This window comes from Apium graveolens, chromosome 7 (assembly GCF_009905375.1).
Source record: "Apium graveolens cultivar Ventura chromosome 7, ASM990537v1, whole genome shotgun sequence".
Classification (NCBI taxonomy): Eukaryota; Viridiplantae; Streptophyta; class Magnoliopsida; order Apiales; family Apiaceae; genus Apium; species Apium graveolens.
In genome coordinates, this window is record NC_133653.1 from 178818900 (window position 1) to 178838315 (window position 19416).

General features: G+C 30.0%; 2 long non-coding RNA genes and 1 pseudogene across 2 annotated transcripts; 2 read left to right on the forward strand and 1 right to left on the reverse strand.

The window, feature by feature from the left end:
* Nucleotides 1-5930: 5930 nt before the first annotated feature.
* Nucleotides 5931-8902, reverse strand: LOC141673561 (uncharacterized; annotated as a pseudogene).
* A 3824-nt stretch (nucleotides 8903-12726) lies between these two features.
* Nucleotides 12727-14509, forward strand: LOC141671601 (uncharacterized). Its single transcript, XR_012555182.1, has 3 exons — nucleotides 12727-12836; nucleotides 12962-13025; nucleotides 14412-14509. It is a non-coding gene; the product is annotated as an uncharacterized LOC141671601 (long non-coding RNA).
* Nucleotides 14510-16243: 1734 nt separating this feature from the next.
* On the forward strand, nucleotides 16244-18094 carry LOC141671082 (uncharacterized). Its single transcript, XR_012554938.1, has 6 exons — nucleotides 16244-16360; nucleotides 16438-16644; nucleotides 16712-16826; nucleotides 17362-17412; nucleotides 17673-17712; nucleotides 17890-18094. It is a non-coding gene; the product is annotated as an uncharacterized LOC141671082 (long non-coding RNA).
* The last annotated feature ends 1322 nt before the right edge of the window (nucleotides 18095-19416 follow it).

The following is a 19416-nucleotide window of genomic DNA, read 5'->3' on the forward strand; positions in this document are numbered from 1 at the left end:
CGAAAGTGCCTCTCCATATATTTTAGTATTTTAATTTTTGTTGTATTCCTTCTAAGAGAATAAAAGGAACACAAAAAGGTCATTCCACTGCTGCAAAGAGAGAGAAGAAAACTGAAGCATGGTGACAAACATTTTAGGAAAAGAAAAGCATGGGAAGTAGTGTGTATGTAGGCTGCCAAACTGGTGTTCAAGCAGGCTTATATTTTTATCAAATCATATTGTTTAGGTTAAACTTTTTATTTACTATTATATTTTGTAGTCTGTATGTTCATGACTCCTGTAAGTCTATAACTAACATCATTTGATAAGATTAAAAAAAAATTGTAAAAAAAAATATGTAGGTATTATGAAGTTTGTGCCTCCAATTTTGTGTTTGTATTTGTTGAGCAAGATTGAAGCTGTATGTTTATCTCAATAATACCGGTTTGGATAACTCAATATAGAACAAGGACTTTAAAATAATCTATGTTCCACTAGGATCGGTACAGATTGGATATTGGGTATATGCACAAAAGGTTCTGTTAGCTGCAGTGAAGAAGACGTCAACAGTGATCCGTATGAAGTTCATTAATATGTTCAGGCATCGGAGTAATAAGGTTGGAGTCATTCGAAGCAGTTGTCAGAATCAGTGTGAAGACCTCAAAAATTCGTAGTGTAGTTGGTTATATTTGGTAGAAGACTTAATAGTGGTTTATACGGGTATAATACGAAGGCCTGAGAGCGGAACTAGTCGTCTATGAACCAGACCTGTGCACAGGACGTCAGTGATCCGTGAAAGGAAACGAAGTATTATTTTTAGGAACATTGTTAAGTGAATTTTATACTCGAGGAGTCTGAAATTTTATCAAGTACAAAATCCCGGAGATTAGAAGACTTGCAAACATAGAGGAGTACAGCCCAATGATTTACATGATTTATTTTAAATCAATGACTGATTTTTTGTTGAATGAATAAATGAAAATTATCTCATTTATTTATTTAATTTAATATCATATTTGATTTTAAAATAAATAAATTAAAAATTAATTTTTATTAAATGAATAAATTAATCTCAAAAGATTTATTTATTTAATTTAATATCAATATTTAATGTTGGAAAAATAAATTAATATTTGACTCTTAATTAAATAAATAAAAGAAAATCAAATTCATTTATTTATTTATTTATTTTTCAAATGTTCTATTTATTTTTGTAATCTCCTGCCAACCAGATGTTGCATGCATGTTCTGTTGCTTTTGTATGTGATTCAATTGCAAGTTCAAATGAACAAAAGAAATAGGGGGCCCGTGTACAGTTGAAATGAAGTGAAGAAATCAAAAGAATATTATATAAATAGCAAAGAAAGTCGGCAGATTAATTTATTTGTTTTGCTGGCATACTCGACGCGCGCGTGGCGCTTTCTTCCTCCCCTGTGTTTTAATGTTGGCGCGTGGAAATGAACTCCCTCCTGCTGGCTGCTGTTTTCGTTAAATCCCGCGGGACCCAGGTGACACAGTGAGGAAATAGAGCTGCATTTCTTTATACGCTTTTGTACAACACAGAAGCATAATGCTGTGTTGTTGTTTCTATCGCCATAGAGTAATGCTATTTGCAGTCGCCACAGACAAAACAAATTGCAATTGAAAAAATAGGAGAATAAGTATAGGGGCCACAGAACGATATTGTTTAAGGCAAAGGCGGTTATTTTCTTTTTATTTGTATGGCGATTCTCAGTGTACAGTTTCTTCTAATAGTTGCACATGAAATCAAATAAATAGCTACTGTCTTCTGGTCGCCACAGATACTTTTGATCACCATAGACTTATTTCTGCACACTGTACAATTCAAAACATATGGATAACAGTCAGCCACGTAGTCCCTTTATCTCTCCTACAACTCTATCACTACAAAAACTAAATTTACCGCAGATTGAAAAAAATATAGCACTTCTCAGCAAAAACTCCATAAAAGCTCTGCAGAATTTTTTGTAGAGTTAGTTGATTTCATTTATTGAAATTAAGGAGAGAAGTGGTGCCCAAATTATTTCACACCATTAAAACCTTACAAACTTGTAACACTCATTATTTAAAACTCTCTTCATTTTATTTAATATCTTTTGATAGAAGTTTTGAATTTTTAGAGTGATAGATAGATCCCCAAATTGATTGCTATTATTTTGGTTCTCTCTATATTTGTTGCTTCGAAGTATTTATATTCGGAGTTGTAAACAAACCTTTAAGGTTTAATTTCTTAATAATAAGAATTATTCCGCGAATTTTTTTTATGTTTGTTTATTTCGTTTTCGAGGTTTATTTTCCGCTGCATTTAATTAACGAAAAACGAAAAAACATACATTCGCCCCCTCTGTATGTATATTTGGACCTAACAGTATTATTTCGATTCATTTATATGATCATAAAATGTGTTTTTTCTAATTAATACGTGCTCATATCTGATATTTTTGTTGAATGATCACATTGTATCAAGTAGAAAAGGATGCACATGATATTTGTAAGATTTGTTAAAAGTGGTTTCTTTTTGACAATCAGATGTCAAAGATAATTTAAATAGACTATTATATATGTTTTTATTTGAAAGACATTTTTAAAATAGTAAATAGTAAGCCAAATTATACGTTTGAAATAATAAATCCAATAAGAAATATAACGAAGAACATATTATTTTTTTGTCCGAATTTTCATAATAAATATGTGAACTTTAATAAATTTTAAAAATAATCAACTTATTTAAAATATATTTTAAAATAATTAGAAATCAAACATATCGTAAATATATTTAATATCTAATTATTTAAACACATTTTTAACATCTAATGTTTAAAAAGATAATTATTATTTAGCAAAAAAAAAAAGATAATTATCATAAAATTTTAAAATATTATTTTAGTGAGGTCCATGTAAATATAAATCTTATTTTCATGAGTTTCGATGTAATTTAGAATAAAGTTTTTTGACCAACAATATAGAAGAAAGCTGAATTTTTTTGATTATAAATATAGATGTTATAAATCTTATTTTGATGCGGTGTCCATGTAAATTTATCATCCATTTTTTTGACTAATAATATAGAAGAAAAATGAAAATTTATAAAGATAGTCATTTATATAAATTTTAATAGGGTATTTTTTTTAAAACGTAATTTATATAATTTATTTTCAGTGTAACAATATATGAAATTATATTATATGATTTGATAATCAATTATGTAAATTTCTTTTTGAGTAGATGATTTAAGTAAACTTTTTGATATCTATATAAAAAAATTATAAAATAGTTCATATAGATTTTTTTATTATAATAAAAATTATTATTATTATTATTATTACTATTATTATTACTACTATTACTACGAGTAAAGTGACTACGAGAAATTTTTAGCTAATAATTTTTTTTAAAATTATTTTTCCTTATATGCTCATTAAATCATCCATTACATGATTCAGTGTTTTTTGTAAATTTAAATGAGTTTATGTAATTATTTGCATAAGTTCATTAACTATTAATTTCATAAGTTATATATAATATATTTTTCTTCATATTCCGCATTTTCACCAATTATTTTAATTATTGAAATTTTTGGTTTAGAATTTGTAATAGCATCTATATAATTTAGTGAAAGATAGCCCTTTCATAGTAATTTATCCATATGGTATAACCTCTCATTTTACTATATTATGAGTATTGTTGATAAGTGATTCAGTTTCAAAAAAAATTATAAAGATAATTTGATGCAAATTTAAGTTATGCTGGGGCATTGGCATATTTTTTTAACATTTTTTACTTTTGTATTAATTTGAATTAAAATTTTAATATATGAGATTTATTGGTTTAAATTTTTAAAAGATATGATTTGATGATAATTATTTGTAAATACATGTATATGTTTCTTATATTTTTTGAAATGAAAGTATATTTTATATGTATATGTATCATGGTATCAACATGGTTAAGATGAACTATACATACTTTCGGTTAATTTTTATTTTATAGAAAGATAATATAAATAATCTCTATTATACTTTTTAGTTATAGGAACAAAGCGGAAAAACAGTCAACGAATATTTTATTTTGATTTTATTTCAATTTTGAAAAATATTATGTATCCTCTCATATACATTTTTAGTTGCTATACGAATAAATGTCTTATTTTGATTTCATTTCAATTTTAAAATTTTAGTATATACTCTATATACTTTTTACTTATAAAATACGAGACGTCGTCGAATTGAGTTAAAAAAATATTATAAAATAACTTTTATGAAAATTTGAGTTATAACGGGGCATTGTCACATTTTTTTAACATATAACATTTTTATATTTAATTTGAATTAAAAATTTTAATATATGAAATTTGTTGATTTAAATTTTTTAAAAATATGCTTTGATAATAATTATATGTATATACGTATGCATGTTCCTTAAGTTCATAAAAATAAAAATATATTTTAAATCTATATATAGCATGGTATTAACATGGTTAAGGTGAATTATACATATTTTTGATTATTTTTCATTTTATAAAAAAAATATAGATAATCTCTATTATAGTTTTTAGTTATAGAATACGAGAATTCGTCGAAAACGAAGCCGAAAAATAGTCAACTAATACTTTATTTTAATTTTATTTCAATTTCAAAATTATTGTATATCTTTTTTTATATCTTTTTTAGTTGCAGAATATGAGGCGTCGTCGAAAACGACGCCGAGAAACTGTGAGTAATATTTTATTTTGATTTTATTCCAATTTAAAATTATATTATATTCATAAAAAATGAAGTCGAGAAATAGTCATTTAATATCTTATTTTAATTTTGTTCCAATTTAAAAATTATATTATATCCTTTTATATCTTTTAAGTTGCAAAATACGACGATGCCGAGAAACTGTAAATAAATATCTTATTTTGATTTTATTCCAATTTTAAAATTATTGTATATCCTCTATTCTAATTTTTAGTAATAGATTACGAGACGTCGTCGAAAACGAAACTCAGAAACTATTGTGATTTTTTTTCCAATTACAAAATTATTTTATATCATATGTTATACCTTTTTAGTTGCAGAATACGAGACGCCGAGAAATTGTCAATAAATATATTATTTTAAATTTTTTCCCTAAATTATTCTATGTCCTCTATTATACTTTTTAGTTATAAAGTACGAGTCATCGTCCAAAAGGAAGCCGATAAGCAATCAGTTAATATGTTTTTTTTATTTTAATAGAATAAGGTAATGTGAATAATCATATTACCTCCATTTTTAATTTAACATATCGTTACTCTGAAAAACAAAACTTTTGGTGTGAAATCCTAATAAAAAAGAGATGTGTCAATTCTCTTGAATATGCACTTTGAACATTTGGGATTTATACCATTTATTGAATTATATTATGTTACAGTCTTTCTAAAAATATTTTTCATTACTTTACTAAACGCACAAATTACTACATATACAATTAATTATTTCCTTTTTTAGTTTATTTAAATTTAATAAATTTTGTGGAGGAAATACATATTAGATGTTATATTATTTCAAAATGTTGTGCAGTATATATAATTTCGGAATTAACATTTTATAAGTTTCCTAAAATACGATCATCAAGTAAAATATTATATTTTTAAAATAACGTCAAATTAAAATTAATATGACCAAAAATAAATTGTAAAAACATCCTCAATTGTTCATTGTAATAAATAAAAAAATAACTAGAATTTTGGCTAGCTAGAGCACATGTAGCGTAACATTTGGAGGATTACTATTTCATATTTTGGTACAACCCGAAATTATGACTTTTACCGTCAAATTAAAATTTAAATTATCAAAATGAATAGAAAATATTTTTCTTATCAATTTATCGTAAAAATATGAAAATTACAAATTTTTGGCTAGCATACGAAGCACGGACAAGATCCTAGTACAGTCAAGATTTATAAAGGTAGCAAAAATCGTTGAAAATATACACAAATCAAAAACATCTAATTTACATACTCCATGACATCTGCAGCAAGTTGTAGCTTAATACTTGTTTTTGTTTTGTTGTAACACACAATACTCGTGAACTCAACTTCTGCGACTATTTACCACAATTCAATATCTTCAAAGTCAGAAATGAACTTTATATATATCATTTGAAAATTACCCATCAGCCTTCTCCCTCTCCGCCATTTGGCATTCCCAGTATTTTCCTTCATATACCTTAGCTTCACACAACACATTACAGGATTATTATTCATCAAATATCTACACGTTTTACCAACAACTTCCAATTACAAAATAAAACAGGACTCACGGGCAAAACGATATCTATATATAACATCTTCCTCTATCTCATACTATAAATAGAGACATACACCAATAAAATAGATTAACTTACTTACTGACAAACAATTAGTTACAATTCTTTTATAAGCTCATATTTTCATTGTTAATTTCTTTTATTTGATCCATCTTTTGGTTGGTCTCCATGGCCAAAATTTTCAGAAAGTTATTGGGTTTCTCTAGGAAGATAACTGGCAATGGCCATAGAGGAGGTAGACACTCCGGCATTGAAAATAGCAATGCAAGAGTAAGTGTTCCAAGCGGTTGCTTCCCTATATACGTCGGAGAAGAACATAGACGATATGTGATTCCGGTGAAACGTTTATCTTCTACAAGGCTTCAAACACTATTAGATCAATTCAAGGAGGAGATTGCCGATTCGGAGGAGCCCATAACCTTGCCTTGTTCTCCAGTGGTGTTCGAATATGTTCTTGGGCTTCCCAAACACGAATAGACCAGCATTTTATCAAAGCCTTGAACCAAAGGTTACCTTCGTTACTAGAATTATTTTGTTAACATTTATTTTCAATTCTTTGATGGATCCATTGTACTATTAAAGATTGTAATTGTAATTGTAATTGTAATTGTAATAATATTCGTCTACACCAGCGGGTTGGTATAACTGGAACTTGTTTTTATTTTCTGATACATAAAATACAAACAGAACTTATCAACATTTTACTGGACTACGAAAATAGAACTTGTCAACATATAACTGGACTATCAACAACAATTAAATAAAATTGTTTTCTCAATGATTGAGTCAGTGATAATGATATTATACTCAAGTTCATGTATGTTCTTACCCGTACCAGAGATTTCTAAATGATATACTTCCAAGGCTGGTAATTGATGATATAACTATCCACTCCGGTGAGTCACTTATTACAATTTCTAATGAAAAATTACCGAGTCCTCGTAGTAATTGATTGTTAATTATACTCCAAATCCTATATATTTATGTAATTAAACACCTGTTGCACACTAAATCCGAGGGTCGGGGTAGATCTAAAATCAAAATTCCAAAATCCACCAGTCTCTAAATGCATTGGCTTAAACGGAAAACACCTATCTTGGCCCGACTTCAATTTAAATTTCACAAACTAAATACTCTTCTATAATTATTCTTATTTTAATTTAGATAATTAAAATTTTGGCACAAACAACTATCATTGTAATTCTGCTTCAAAGAAACCAAGTTATAATGAACAAACCCAATAACTCTGCTCGATATATAAAATGTAAGATAAACTGGGCCAAAATGATTGTTTACAGTGAATATTTCCTGAAATAAACAACAGCAGCACAATAGCTCCTGGCCAAAAACTCTAACAAGAGATTTGGCACTCATATTTTAAGACTGGTAAGCTAAAACAAAAACACTTACAAGCATATATACCTGCTTTGCTCACATTCAAAACTCGAAAAACCCATCCATTTCAGTAACCAAACTACCATCAGTAGGAGTGTTCAGCATATCGTTGAAGCAAAAATCCTCAATCGAATCATACTCTCTAACGAACCCATCAAAACTCCCATTCTCCGCAACATTCATTCCCACTTCTTTTTCTTCCACCACCCGTTTGCCCTTCTCATCTTCCTCCATAATTGCCGGCATATGCCCCTCAAACAATGCCATATGTCCAAACAACTTATCCTTCCTTGAAAAACTCGTCCCACATGAACACTTCCACTTAACCTCCCCACAATGCTTCAAATGATTCCTCAAATCCGACATTACTGAAAAACTCTTCTTATTACATCTATTACACACATACGTTCTCGGACAATGACTCCTCTTAAAATGATTCTTCACACAAACAACCGTTTTCAACGCCTTAAACTTATCATGACACTTATTCCTATTACAACCAATCATCGGACACGAAAACCTAATCCTTTTCCCCCCAAAATTCAATCCTTCTCCGGCTTAGCTAAAGCTTCAGGAGTCTTAAACTCATTCCCATGAGATCTCATATGCATTCGTAAATTCGCATCGCGCTTAAATCCCTTACCACAAACATCACAAAAATGCACAAATTCTGCTAATAATTCTTCGGAACCTAGCTCAATTGTTTCACAATCATCACTTATTTTATTCACGCTAATCACGGGTTTAAACTCTGACCTCAATTTTAGCTCCGGTTCTAAGGAAGTCACTGTCGGGTCGGGTCGGGTTGGGAGATTTGAGGAGGCGATTAAGGCGGCGCCGTTGACTATGATTTGGTAAATTGAACCGGAAATTTCGTCAGAGATTGATTGCAACTGTACTTTTCCGATTAGGGTTTGAGTTTGGAGTGAAGTGGAGAGAAATGTACGAACGGCGTCGATTCGTGTCCTGACGGCGACGAGATTGTTGAGTGAGATGCTTGGATCGACCGTGAGAGGCGAACTTGAGGCAGTTGTCTGCGCCGTAAAATGACGTAAGTCGCCGGAGCTGGACATTGCGAGGAAGAAAAGAGCTATAGAAACTGATTGTGTAAACTATGAGGTTAAATACTGTTTTGAACCCTCAGGCCTCAACTGCCGTAAAACTTGCGGTCGACTCATCGCACTCAAAAATTACAAAACATGCCATTGTTTAAATGGAAACTAATCCTAGAAATTAAAACTAAAAACAACTTTTAAAATTTACATTACGTCCTCTTAGTTCACATAATAATTTATTTTATTTTACATTTTAGCCCCCATGTTAGTAAAGATCCGTCAATCATAATATTTGAAAAATAAAAAATTACCATCAAAAATAAAAATCATCACATCCCGTCACAGTCTCCAATCAACACAGAATCATAAACATGTTAACAAATTTTCCCTAAATTCAATCATAAAAAGAAAAGGGACGTTAATCTTATACTTTTAAATAGAGACCGGGTGAACATCATTGAGACATGAGAAGAAGAAGGGAGGGAGACCGGGTGAACATTGTTGAGACAACGGTTTTGACGGTGACATGGGGTGAAGGACAGGTACAGAGAAATGGGGACGTGATGAAGGGCGGGAACAGGGTGAAGGGCGGGTACAGAGAAATGGGAACGTGATGAAGGGCGGGAACAGGGTGAATGGCGGGTACAGAGCGATGAGAACATGGTGGTGCAAAGTTAACGATTGCGAAAATGACAAATAATTTTAGTATTTAAATAGGTTATTTCATCACTATAAAAGGGTACATAGATTATTTTTAATTTTTCAATTATTGTTTTAATTTCCCCTTAAATAACTAACGGAGTTAACAAAGAATGGCCTATTTGCCAATTTCTAATTATTTAATGATTCATTTGAAAAATAATCAACTAATAGGCCATTGAAAGTTATCGACCCCATCGGTAATAAAATAGCATATTAACCCTATTTAAATATTAAAATTATAAATAATTAAGAAAATGTCATTAATTTCCAATTTTCATAATAATGCGTGTTTATAGTAATGTAACACTCTATATTTGGTTCAGACTTTTCCAGTATCAACCCATACATAATATTTGGTCCTGAAATTTAATTTTGCAAAGCCATATCCCAAATTCCTGAGATATTGATTTTTGATATCTCAAACTTTTGAGGTATGGGTATAAAATATAGGTACGAGGAATCAATTACAATTTTCATTTCTTATACAATTTTATATAAATGTTTAACTAAAAAATTAAATCAATAAACTAAAAGAACAAAAATATAGAATTTTGTTAATTTTTTGAATTAATAAAAATTAATAAATTATATATATTCATCCCACCACCAAACCAAACACATGATATCAAGAATGATATCTCAATCATATACCATTTTAACCCGATTTCTCATTTCAACCGCATGCCATTCCGCAAACCAAAGGACCCCTGTGATATCTATAACTAAATAAATAAATATAAGGTAAAACTTTTTAAATAATATTTTTAAAAAATTGTTTAAGCTTATTTTTCGATTATTAGTTATTGATTATTATGATAAGTAGAATAAGTGTCAAAAATTAAAATGAATAAGTAGAATATATAATTATTGAAAGCTCCGCTGTAATTTTTATAGAACTAGCAATATAAAATCAGTCTATAAAACAAGTTCATGTATTCAGAGTTTTACGGTCAAGAGTAGTAAAATTTCTGGTATTGTTATTTACTTTGAGATAATCACCAAAATTTGAGGTCCTTCCTATTCTCAAATTCAGTAAATAGTTGTCGCCGCACATGCTTTTAAAAAAAAATATTTGATAATATGCATTTTTTTATTATCGCTGATGCATAATATGGGATGTCACATGAGAAATCTATATAATCATAAAGGCTATTATTGCTCATATAAGATTTACCCACGACCCATGATCCATGACCCATTTTATTTTTTTGCACATAAAACTTTATATTATACACATATCCATGGATCTTTCACATTTATATCCATTATAACCCATATTAGGGCTGTTCACGAACCGAGCTATTCGTGAACAAGCTCGAGCTCGGCTCGGTAAAAGCTCGGTTCGGCTCGGTTCGTTAACCACTCGAGCTCGAGCTCGAACACAAAATTGAGTTCGTTAAGAAAACGAGCTCGAGCCGAGCTTTTAATATGTTCGGCTCGAGATCGGCTCAAACTCGTTTGGATCGAGCTCGGCTCGTTAAGACTCGAAAAAATGCTATATTTTCAGAATATTTTTATAATACTAATAGATGAAGCCCTTACCATTGAATTTGTGATGAAAAAAGTGAAGACAGACAAAGGTAGAGATATTCGTGATGAAGTAAAGGTTTCAGAAAGTACCTCCCAAGGTTGCTTATACTAAAACAGAAGCAATATATATACAGTATACATATATACATACATTTCCATACACAAAACCAATCAAATAGATTAACAAAAAGCAACCAGAAAGTCTTTCGCACAGAATTCACCGAGATAAATCCATGTATAGACACACGTAATAGTTGCTCTAAATTGAATATTTAGTTTACTAAACAAATTGGGGATTTAGGGATCTGGAGAGAAGAGAGATTGATATGAGATTTGAAAGAGAGAATGATCAGTAGATTTATCCGGATAGATTTTAATAAATGGGCTGGGCTTTAATCTGTTGGGTTGGGTCATTGATTTATTTATTTTTGTTAAGGCTCGAACTCGGCTCGGTTCGACTCGGCTCGGTTCGACTCGGCTCGTATTTGTTCGCGAACAAGCTCGTGTTCGGCTCATTAGTTAACGAGCTCGAGCTCGAACATGAATTTCTGTTCGATAAAGAAGCTCGGCTCGGCTCGGTTCGTCAGATAAAAAATAAAAGCTCGACTCGTTTACATCAAAACTCGGCTCGGTTCGGTTCGTGAACAGCCCTAACCCATATAGAAACTAACCTAATAAAAATAAAATATACATTCCCTGATTGTAGCAACTGAATTATACGTTCAATTTTTTTTGAATTCTAATCATCATAATCTTTGTTACAAATAAACTCAAACAAACAATATATCTCAGATCTATCATTAATTTCTTTTTCTTCTTTCTCTTTCTTCACCCTTTTTCTCTCTCAATTTCGTCATCGTCTTCTTTAATATAATAATATATATATATACATATATGTACGTAATTTATGAGTGATTTGTTTAATTTATTTGATTTGTGCAGGATGAATATAAAATTGATTCTACACCTATTGCTTCGAAGATGTAATCAGGTTTATGTTTGTATTTGTGATTATCATTATATTTATTTCAAAACTGAATCTCTATAATGCTTTCTATTCTATTTTTTTACATGTTTGAGTGATTTTTTATAAGCGTCTTCTTATTAATTTATTATTCATAATCCATATATACAGTATACTACAATTTTAGACGATTATCAAGACTCAAATTACCCATCAACGTTTTAAGCGATTGAAAGTTCTGATATTCCCCACTTTACCGGTATAGTTCCTTTTGTGTATTACGAATATGTAGACCTCTCATGGAAAAGGGGTAACACCGTATTTGGTTAACTGATTTAAAAGTATGGCTAAGTTTTAACAATAATTTCTTGGATATGTTTTTCTATCGCATTTTATACTCCAACTGTTTGATGTTAGTTTCAAACAACTTGTTTTGATTTATTTATTATTTTTTTGCAAAATGTTATACTTTTGTTGTTTAATTCGGTTTTTCTAATTTTTTGTAATTGTGGAACTTGAAGTATTTTTTTCTGATTATATTATTCTTCATATTGGTTTGGATTTGTGTAGACGCTGGGGATGAATCTCACCATGTTTTCAAAATATTTAAGCCATGTATGTATAACTATTTAATTTCATCGTGTGTTTGTCGAGTTTGAATCTTTTTATTTATTTTCAATATCAATAAATAGTTGTAGGTTACTATTTCATAGTCGTGCACTTAAATTATGTAATTTGACCATTGGTGAGCTATTATGTTGATACTCATTTATACTGTAGTTCTAGGCCTTCTGAATTGTAGATTGGGGAAGGTAAAAATTTGATTCTCGCCGATGAAGCAGCAACTACTGGTGAAGATGTGACTTCATTTGCTACAATATCGCCTATTTATGTATGTAAGTGTTAATTTATGACTTTTTTATTTTAATCTTCGATGTTTACGGATGATATTTGACCTGATTTCAAAGGTTGTATATATATGTATAGTGCTGATAATATTTTTTTCTTTTTGAATGCCTAGGTTATTATCCAAATCTGACTTTATTGATCCTCTTCATCACCCAACACAAATGTGATTGATTCAGGTTAGTTTTTTTATCATAACAAATTTATTCGAAACTTATTTTAGGCCTTCCATGACACATGACTAATTCTATTTTATACGAAGGTTTACTAATAGTAAATATAAATTTAGAATTCGGTTATATAACTGTATATATTAGTAGCATCACAAACATCTCATACTAATGATTTTGTACTCAATAATTATTATTGTATTTTGGAATATAAGAAATGCATTAGTTATATACTCTCAATGTAAATTTAACTACCAGCAATCCAATTCTGAGAAAACAAGTGTTAGGCGTCGAGGCTGTGGATCAAGTATTAACATAATTCTGCAGAGAAATAAAGAAAATGTTTCTCCAATCATCGGTAGTCAATCTTTTTACCTTGCTTTACTACACCTCCATTATGTTATTTATAATTAATAAAATTGAAGTTATTGTTTTCTTTAGAAGTTCAGGGAATATTAAAACTCTACTTGCACAAAAAGTCATTGCATATTTACAATCCAAATCATTCTAAATGATCAAAGGACGATGTTAATGTTACAGTTCCTGAAATCAACAATTCTCACCAAAATAAAAGTTATAACAGAAGTAAAAACATTTATCCTCAGCAACTAAAAGATTATAAATGATCAAAGGATGATGTTATCTTTTATTCTTTAGTTTTTGTTGTAATTGAGTTCTTGATGTTTGCTGATTTTGTTTGATTGGTGAATTTGTAATTGGATTGTTGCGGTACTGCAATTTGTGATTGTGGATGTTGGTTTCATGCTTTTTGATGTGGGTCTTTGTTTGTGATTGTGAAATGTGTAGTGTTGAGTAGTTTTTGAGTTTTTTCGATGAAAGGCTGGATTTGTAGAGCTAAGTATTAGATTAAGGATTGAGAAAATAGATGATTGTAGATGATGTTTTTATGTGAATCTATCTACTTTTGACTTTCGAGATAATGTAGTGATGCAAAGGAACTGATGCAACGCTTCAATGTAATTCTGATTGTGTTGATAGTTTTACTCCTGTTTTTTTTATACTTCAATATTTTGATAACAGAATTTATATAATTATATCTCAATTTTAGGAAGCGTCCATGAGGGTAAGACCTAAGGCTGAATAAAAATGTAAGTGCTTTTTTAAATAGTTTATTTTGAGATGACTTATCTGCAAGTAATATTTACTTTTAATTTGATATAATGTTTAGAATCTCATACATGTTCGGTGAATGGTTTTTTATTGAGTATATTAAGTATGAGAAAAAGAAAAATGCCTTTTGGGGCAGGCGTTTAGATTGCATTAATAATTCACACCCGTAAATTTTTTTAACGATTTCGTCCTTTTAGTGTGATCCAGGTATTTAGTTTTTACCACAAATTGATGTATTAAAACTCATTTGTTTCATTCATGCAGCCAAACTAGCTCAGGTTGCCTTCAGAAGAGACGGTGAATCTTCTATGACATCATACGGTGCTTTAAAAAATGGTCAAGCGACTCGAGCTATTGGAGGTAATTCAACTTTTTTATTGGCTCTCATTCAGCCGCGTTAAAATGATTGGTGAATTTGAATAAGAATGTGTTTCCTCATGTGAAGGTGCCGCTTCAGGTGGGAGAGAGATGACAGAATACAAGGAACCATGGGTAGGTATAGCAATAGTAGTGTGCTAGATACATAATTTCTTTTGGAGTTAATAATGTTACTTGCTCATTGGCTTTCTCTCCATACCTGTATAGGATTACTATACCAATTACCCTGTGACTCCTCCTCTGAGAAGACCATACTCTAGAGATCCAGGTATACTTTAAGGTTCTTCACAACTTGGCAATATAAAGATTCAAGCTACTCTTACAATCACATCTTTCATTTAATATTTTCTATTACAAACTTTTTTAACTTGGCCCAATTTTTTAATACATGAATTTATTATAAGGATTAAATCTATCTACTTTTGACTTTTGAGATAATGTAGTTATGTTATATGATGTTGTTAGTGATCTCAAAGGAGGGTATTAAGATAAGTTGCTCTTTACTGTATTTGGCAATGGTAAATTTGCTAAAATGTCTGAATAGTTGTTTCATTACACTTGAGCACTGTTTTTCTTTCTTGTAATTTTTTAGAGCGTGTTTTATATTTTGTGTTAAGCTACATTGTCAATCAGCCTTTTCCTGGGTATATTCAAGCTATCATAAAATAATTTATCATATTACATTATGAGACTTTTGATATAGTGTTCTGTTTGCCTAAAGATATAGAAACATGGTTCCACATGTGACTTTAAGCAGGGAGTCTTTACTATATTACTGTCATCAATACAGGAAATCGACATCTTTAGAAATCGGTGATAGAATTTGTCTAAGATTATCTGATCTTTCAATATCACACTTTGGATCTTCTAAAAAAATAATAAGTTATTGGGTACCAAGCCAACTTATATTTATTGGGTTATGATGTAAATTTGTTTAATGTGGTAATCCAAATAATGAGCTATATGGCCGAACAAGTTTTTGGGTAAGGATCATTTGCAGTACTATTTCAGGTTTGTTTCTTCTTTTCAATGTTGCAATAAGTATTATTGTGTTTTCCTTGTAATGAGAGATGCTCCTTGATTGTTTATTTTAGTTAGTTATTATTACTATAAACTAAAATTAGTTTATGCAGGTTAAATGTCTAGAGACCGGTGAGGTTTTCAGAGGCAATAGATTTCCTCACCTCACGTAAATTGTTTGGATTTTCTAGAGTTTTTACCCATGCCAGGATTATCCAATTCAACCGAGTTTGACCCATATGTGTAAGTAGCACTATGTTCTTCTCAAGTTTTCGAACTGGAATTCGTTAACTTCCGAAAATAACTCTCTTATCTCCCATAAACATGGAAACTACTACATCCCTGCCTTATCTTATGATCATTGTCCATTTTTTCATTGACTATTATATTATGCAATTTTCCACTTAGCGGCAAAGCAAAAGCATTGTAATTTTTTGTTTGTATTGATTTGATAAAGTGATACTCAATGGACAAATCACAGATGGCTTCATCTCATGTACGATACACATTGTATTTACAGTGTCTCCGAATTCTGGCTCAACCTTTGCCTCTCTTTTGTTGTAAAATCCGAGACGAATAGCGCTAGGTCCATTGTCTCCTTCTTCCCAAAAATGGTCAGCCTACATGATTACATATAAAGATTGTATTGTTAAATATTTGTATCTTCATATTGATTTTATTATCTTATTGCAGATTTAAAGTGACAAGGTTAGTCACAATCATGAATTCAAAAAATGTCGGACATACCTCTGAATAGAAAGGAATTTACGATCCTTACAATTAACTAACGAAGAATTGCTCATCATTTTCTAAAGGTAATAATAATCTCAATGTTTTGAAGAAGACATTTTCTGCTAGAGGTATTTAATTTTTCTTTTCTATGTTAGTACAGAGCAATATGAATTGTTATCGAGTGCGTTGAAGTGTTTATACTAAAGGCTAAATTTATTCTGAAACATTAAAGAAGCACACTCAGCAGTTTGGAAAAGTGAAGACACGGAAGAAAAGTGCAGCAGCACAACCTACTAACAAATACCAACAATGTAGGTTTCGTGCCTCCAACCAAGGCACGCCGTTTGACAAGTGCATACATGTGATGGTATGATATTTCCATGCAGTGCTTATATTGGTGATGCTTCCTTCTCATACGTATTATCCTGCAACAGGTCACAAGGCCATTGTACAAGTACAGAAGTATGAGTTCACCAACCAATCATTATGCTTATTTATCTGAAGCATCAGCTACTCATTTAGCAGCCTCATATCTAAGAGTTTCAGCGGGTAATCCCTTCTTGTGAACAAAATTTAGAGAAGTCACTTATATCTTCAATAGAAAAATCATTAAATATTACAAATTATACTAAATAAGATACTATAGATGCACATTGTCAAGATCTTAAATGTTAGTAGCTAAAAATTGACGTGGATACAAACTGTAATTTTATTCTTTCCTTTGAACGGTAAGGTGTGCTTAGTGTAACCACAGAGTGATTTATTTCATTTTCTAAACACTATTATCATTTAATAAAACTTTGGAATGTGTTTCTAAAAAAATTGGTCACTAGGCAATGGCGATACACAGTATCAATCAATTTTCAAAATTCAAAATTGCAACTAATTCTCACATATCTCTCAAGAATGGCGATACACACTATCAATTAATTTATTCTTCTTCTTCCTCTTCTTTTTTCTCCTTCTCCTTTCATCTTTATTCTATCTCAATTTTCGCCGTCTACTTTAATATATATATATATATATATATTTATATATGTATACGTGATTTATTTAATTTGTTTAATTTAAAATGTTTGTGTAGGATGAAGGGATAATCGATCGTACACCCATTACTTCAAAATTTATAGTTCAGGTTTGTGATATGATATTTTCTCTACCTTCTTTTTTTTGATTTACTATAGTATTTTGATTTTTAAATGATGTTGTTTTGTGAATATAAGTTTGATTTTTAACTGATATTTTTTTATCCTGTATGAATAAAAGTTTGTATGTTTGTATGTATATATATTTGTATGTGCGTATAAATTTGTGTTTGGATCTTGAATTTAAGATTTACGTGGTTATGTGAGACTATTCTTTTAAGTCACCGAGGAGAATTTTGATAATTCTCAGGAGGAGGATAGATGAAAGGCGATGGAAGTAGTTGATGAAGGTATTACATTATTTTTCATTTTTTTGTTTGTGTCAGTGTACTCATTAGAGTGTTTGACACAAAAATTGTGAACAGAAAATATTTTTAGAACATTAGGTGTCATGTCCTATACATACATACAAATCAAAGTTTTCTTAAAGAAATTTATGATTTTTCTTAAATATATTGGTAATGCAGAATGTGAAGAAAATGATGGAGATTAAAGCCAAATGTGCACCTCCGCAGAAGGCAGTATATGACAGAGTTGGACTACTTGATAAATTGATAAACCAAGCAGTCATCTGACATCCTTGGTGTTATTTGGCGCACAAGTGTTTCTAATCTGGGTGCCATAGTTGTTAATCTTGGTTTACAATCTGTGAATTATGTAGGAATGCATGATCAATTTTACAATCTCCAAAGGCTTGAATCTGCATATTACAAAGTCATACTGCTATTATTCAAATTTATTCCTCTAATCACATCTTTCCACCATCTAATGCATTTTTTTTGTTTAGCAATATTAGTAGTTCCTAACTATACTTTTTAAAATCTGGTGTGGTGTATTTTATTAATAGGTGGTTAGTTAATATAATGGAAGCCCTGTTGTGTGATATAAGCATTTAGTATTTAGTAATTGTAGTTGGTAAAAGTTCTGAATTATCATACTTATCATGCATACTTAATTTTTCTGAAGTATATACAATTATAACTCTTTTTTGCATTTTGTTGGTCTGAATATAATGTGGTGGATTGAGAATAATCAAATAATATCGTTTACAATTATGTAAACTTTTCATTTTCATACTGTTTACATTTCAAGGTTACCTATTAATTCTCATTATTTCTCCCATTGATGATATATATTGAAAGTTCATCAGTTTTTATTTGCACCTTATCTCCTCCACATTCTTATCTTCTGTATTTATGTCCTGGACATTTTTTTTATGCATCTAACTTTCTAGGTACTTTCTCTCCTTTTATCCCCTTTCCAGCCAACTAACCATAATGTTATTTTTGCTGCAAGTACTTCATGTTTAGCCATTTTTATAAGAAAATGTTCATACTGGTATGCTTGATCCTATTAAGTAAACAAGGTTGTACATTTAATTTGTGATTTTTGTTGTTTCAGAAGTTTTGCCATGCTTGAGGTAATAGCCCCAAATTATAAGACATGAGCCAATATTGAAAAGCTGTCTTGGTTCCCATCTTTCATAGGTAATATTTACCCCCATAACCTCCCTATCATGTTATTGTTCTTGCCTTGCACGTCAGACTAGGTGAGGTTAATTTAGTTATGGAAGCGGTGCTTTAGAAAGAACTTAACCATATGTTAAGGATCCCACAAAAATATTATTTCAGAATAAAATTCCAAGTTCCAACCACTGTGCAAACAGTGTAGAGGAGAACACGTCTGATTTTTTATAGAATTGTTAACAAATTTATTGATGCAAACAGTTCTATTTTTTTGTCAGGATATTGTTTTTCATAAGTATTTTTGAATTTAGTTAGTAGTTTGGGTGATTTAAAATTTGAACTCCGATGTAAATTTGAAAATTTACAAAGTTTATAATTTCTCATTTTACATATAAAAAGTTCTAATTATGATTTTTCCTATAACTTATTATATCATTATCAATTAACTTTATTTATTAAAAGATTGACACAAATATATTCATGAAATTTTAAAGTAATTTTGATATTAAAATATGAAAATAAATATAT